The sequence below is a fragment of the Chenopodium album genome, chromosome 15, assembly GCF_948465745.1.
Source record: "Chenopodium album chromosome 15, dcCheAlbu1.1, whole genome shotgun sequence".
NCBI lineage: Eukaryota > Viridiplantae > Streptophyta > Magnoliopsida > Caryophyllales > Amaranthaceae > Chenopodium > Chenopodium album.
In genome coordinates this window covers 44,635,840-44,641,471 of record NC_137848.1, presented here as the reverse complement: position 1 = coordinate 44,641,471, position 5,632 = coordinate 44,635,840, and positions in this window count along the sequence as shown.

The following is a 5,632-nucleotide window of genomic DNA, read 5'->3' as shown; positions in this document are numbered from 1 at the left end:
CAAGTCCTGTCCTTGGGATAAGAAGCATGGGAAGCTGAGAGAGTGCACCTGTGATGATGAAAACAAATGTAGATTCAAGATCTATGTGAGACAATTGCCAGGGGAGTCAGTTATGCAGGTTAAGAGTTTAAGGCTTAACCACACTTGTGGTTTCTATCATTCTAGTACAAAGGTGAGTTCTGAGTACTTGGCTGTGAAGTACCTTGGTGATTGGAGAGCTGATCCAAATTAGAAGTTAGTCAGATTTGTGGATAGGGTGTACAAAGATTTGGGTGTACATGTAGGGTACTACAAAGCTTGGTATGCTAGGGCCAGGGAAAAACTGACTTTGTATGGGGATTCAGCTGAAGAGTATGCTAGAATCTTTGATTATGGGTTTGCAATTCTGAAGTATAACCCAGGTTCATCTGCAATTGTGGTCTTAGAAGGAATTGAGAGGCCTCCTCCCTTTTTTCAAAGGATGTATGTATGTTTGGATGCATGTAAGGAGGGGTTTAAGAAAGGCTGCAGACCATTACTGGGTGTGGATGGTTGTCATCTTCAAGGGGCATTTCCAGGAATGATTTTGGTTGCTGTTAGTAAAGATGGGAATAATAATATATTCCCTGTTGCTTGGGCAGTAGTTGAAACTGAGAATAAAGATAGCTGGACTTGGTTCCTTGAGCTGCTAATCAAGGATGTGGGGTTTCCAAATGGGAAAGGATTGACACTGATGTCTGATAGGCAGAAGGTAAAATCACTCACCTTTTTTAACTTGTTCATTTTAGTTGTTAACTAAATAAGTAATTGGTTTATTTTTGTATGCTATTTCAGGGGTTAATAGAAGCAATTGCTGTCATGGCACCAGATGCAGAGGTGAGGTTCTGTGCAAGACATATATGGGCTAATTTTAAGCTCAAGTTCCATGGTGACACATTCAAGGAACATTTCTGGAAAGCATCTAGGTGTACTAACAAGGTATGGCAGATCTAGTTACCTAACATGCTTGTGACTTGGTTTTTCATTTTTTTTTATTTTTGTTTGATTTTTTTTTTTGTGTGTGTTTACACTTTTTGTTGATTTCATCAATTAGGTTGATTTTGAGGGTCATTTGGCATGCGTTAGACTGTTGGATAAGGATGCATACAAATACTTAATTGCAATCCCTCCAGAGTATTGGGCAAGACATGCATTTAGAACAACATCTAAGTCAAACATGTTGCTGAATAATCTATGTGAGACTTTTAATGCTGTTCTGAGAGAGGCTAGAGACAAGCCAATTATCACCTGTCTTGAATGGATCAGGAGATATGTTATGAAGAGGAATACAGAAAAATGGGAGGGGGTTCAAGGACTTGAGGGCAGGTTTATGCCATATGTGAGCAAAGTATTCAAATGGATATCAAGTTATGCTTCTAAGTGCACTGTTGTGCCATCTAGGATGGATATATGGGAGGTTGATTTTGAGGGTGACAGGTTTGTTGTCAATCTGAATGACAACACATGCACCTGCTTTCACTGGGAGTTGACTGGAATTCCCTGTCCTCATGCATGGGCTTGCATTGTCAAGAAAAGACTAAGGCCTGAAGGTTATGTCCATGAGTACTATACTAAGCAAACCTACCTGCAAGCTTATACACCAACCATCAAACCAATGCCTGGAATGAAGAAATAGGAGAAATCAGACATGGTACAGCCTCTGCCACCATTGATGAAGAAGATGCCAGGCAGACCATCCCTGAAAAAGAGAAGAAAAGAGAAAGGAGAAGATGAAGAGTCTAGGTTTGTCAAAAGGCCTAAGAGATAGAACAAGTGTTCCAATTGTGGGGTGCCAGGACACTACAAGAACAAATGCAAGAACCCTCCTGCCCCACCTAAGGAAGTAGACAAAGGTGGTAGGCCTTTTGCTACTGATGAGTGGGCAATGGCACAAAGGAAAAAGAAAATGGACAGGAACCTTAGAAAGGTTAGATCCTTCTCCTATTTTATTGGTTAATTCTTTTTTTTGTAACTTTTTTTTAAAAATTGTGTGCTGTACTTATTTGTTATTTAACATGCAGACATATGACCCACAACCAACCCAAGACAGTCAAGCTGCTGTGACAAATGTTGAGGTTCAATGCAGTCAGGCAGGGTCATCCATAACTCAAGCTAAGGGAAAGGGAAAAGCAACTACTTCAAAGGGAAAGCCAAATGCACCTCCCAAAGGAAAGCTGCCCATCAAGTCCAACAGCAAGAAGAAGCATTGGAAGCCTTGATAGTTTAGGAAGATGTCATGATGTAGGTTTTTGGTAGTGTAGGCAAAGTGTTCTGCAAAAGCTAGGCTAGTATTCAGATGTTTGCCTAAAACATTGTGTATGTCAACTGTTCTTTTGCTATACATTTATAACTAATCAGTCATGAATTTCAGAATTTGGTCTATGTATGTGGTTTTTTTTTAATTATGCAACAATGACCAGGGAGATATTATCTAACAAAAATTGCAATTATTTCACAAACCAATACTTTCATTTCATTCATTACCAACAGTTTTACAACCAACTTTGCACATACATAGTTTATTGCCACTTGATTACAACATAAACAGAAAATTAGTGGCAGTAACCTAATTGTGCATTACCTACTACAACTTAAGCAACTAAAAGCTTAGCTACAACTATTATCAGAATGGCAATTGCTGCATAAAAGATTACTGCACTGCAGCCTGTTTTGGCAGGGGATCAACCATCCATGGATGTGCACCTCAGCTTCTTGCTCAATTTCTCATTTTGTGCAACCAACCTAGCTTTCTGATCTTGGAGCAAGCACACCTCTTGTTTCAGATTACCAATTTCAGCCCTCATCAGCTTCTTCTCTAATACAAGCTGGTTGGTTATCACCCTCTGCCACTCCACAATTTCCTCATCAATCCACTCAAAAAACTTGCAGCCACGCCTACCACTCATAGCGTCATAAAATTTGCAGGCAACAAACCTCCTCCCAGGATTAGTGCTTGTCCAAGAAGTCTCTATTTTTGGGGGAATTCCACAATAGCATTTTGAAGGAAATGGCCGAGCTGATTGATATGATGAATGAGACATGGTTGGAAGCAATTAATTGCTGCAAATACAACAATAGAAGATTAATAATGAACCCTAAAATAGACAATAGAAAAGAATTTCCCTAAATGTCACAATTTTTAAAAGCCCCAATTTCACTTATTCAAAACCAAGAACCCTAATTACAACATTCAATGTAGAAATTGAGTAATTAAAATGGGAAATTAGATATACATTACCTTGATTTGAGTTCGCCAACCAATTTCCCTTGTTTCGCCGCTCTTAATTTGAAGAGACTCAAGAAATTAGGGTTTTAATTTGTGGAGAGGGGAAAACGAAGTTTAGTAGTTATAGACAGAGGAGAGAGAAAGATTTTAGGAGGGAAATTGTAAAGTGGTGGGCCCCACAGTCGGAGATTCTCGCCGGAATAGTGCTTAAGGTAGTGCTACTCAAACTTTTTTCGTTTTTGTGGTAGTTGTTTCAAAAAAAAATTTTAAATGGTAGTTGTTTCCAAAACGCGTCATTTAATAGGTAGTTCTTCGCAAAATACCCTTTCAACAATTAGGGTTCTTGGGACAATGGAATTGGGCGTTTTCAACAATTGAATGTTAGGAACTTCACCTACCTTCTGGTTCCCTAAGAACACCCAAAGATAACGACTTTTCGCACCTTTTTCCCCTTCACCAGTACATGCAAGTATAGTAAAGCGATTAATTTGCTGAAAAAACAAAACTTAGGGTTTTACTTTAATAATTTTAGGGGTAGCTGAACACTTGATAGAAATTTAAGAAGAAAGAGGGAGAAGATTGATGATGGTTCAGCAATTTATTGAAGGAATTGAATGAGGGAAGTGATAAGTTGAGTGTAATAGAATAGCGAGAGGGTTAAGTCGAGAGAAAAGAAGAAAAAAAAAAGGAGGGAAGTTAGTTTGGTGGGGCCCACACACGGAAAATCCACCAGAATATTGAAAAAGGTGGAAAACTAAATACGATTTTAATTTAAGGGGTGGTAAAATAAAAAATAAAAAATTAACGGGTGGTAATTTTAAAATAGGTCTGCTATTAGGGTGGTGTTTTACAAATTTTCCTATTTTTAATCTTGTGAATACAATGTGCAATATTGAAATTATTCATTTAAATTATTAATTAGTCTTCTTATTTACTCGTAGTTAATTTACTAAGGACTTTATTTGAAATACTATATGTCAATATTGAATAAAAATTATTCAATTATAATTATTAGATCATTCTAAATTATCACATATTCATTATTTTAAATCTTAAATAGGAATATGTTTTATTTCCCAAATGTACATATGCTTAATTTTAAAAACCAAAAATCAATTTCTCCACTTTTCCTTCTCCTTGTAACAATACATTGAAAGAAAAATTGCTACTCCACTTTTCACTCTTCTTAAAACCATTCCTACTCATATTTTTATAAGTCATGATGAAACTACTCTTGTTAAGGATTTAATAAAAAAAAAAAAGAAAAAAAAAAAGAAAGGAACTACTTTTGTTAATCATTTCTCCATAAAATTATTCGTGCTTCTAATAACTTGCTTATTTGTTTCAAAAAAAAAAATAACTTGCTTATTAATGACGTAACATGTGCGTTAAAAAGGATTGGAATCCGGATTTTGGATGTAGTCTTAAAGGCTGGGTATCTTTTTTGGTTGTATTTTGCAAATTAGACTTAAAAGATTGTAACCCATAAAATTGGTACTTTTGTTAGTTAATTTTGCTATTAGCTTTTTAGGTTCTTTGGCAGATAAACAAATTGATCAATACAATGAAGGAGATAGAACCCCCCCTCTCCCAAAAAGTTCGATTCTGCCTTTGCTTCCTTACTCATGGTATCCCAACTGGATATTTCTCAAAGCCTTGAATTGCTTCCCTCTATGACACCAGTTCTATTCAACACAGCTAACTAACAATCGTTTCCTCTTCTGTCCCCCCACCCCCTCAAACTCCTTGTAAAGGATTATTCGACCATTATGGCCAAAAATCCAAATTTGCTCTCTTTTTTTGAAGAGGAGGCTCCTACTAAAGGCTCTATAATTTTAGTAGGTGACTCAGCCTTAATTCTTGCTATCAATGAGTTAGAGGGGCAACAGGTTAGAGGAGACAAAATGCTAAAGAAAAGCACTCTACTAGGCCTTGGATAAGTCTCTGGATGACCCCAGTTTTAATCGTGCTATGAATATGCCAGATGAAGTCACAATTATAGTTAAAAAAAAAAGAAAACGAATTAAGGATGCGGGAATCCTGACTATGAAGATTCATGATGATACGCTAAAAGAAGCCTGCTCCCAGAATACAAAGTTTGGTATCCATATCAAAAGTGGAGTAACATCTTGGTTTTGAAGACTTCTTACAGGTGCACCTTGTTGTCCATCTAATAGCTTCTTTTATAACACAAAGAAACCTTAAACTATTCTCTAATGAATAAATTAGTAGCCGTCATGAGCATATTAGATTATAGGAAATAAATCGGAAGATAAATGAAATGAAGCAAAGCAAAGTTCGAGGAAACTTTAATGGCAAAAGCTTTTAGCTTTGAACAATTATTTTTTAAAAGACCATAACCTTCTCATTTTTTTCTTCTTATTATAA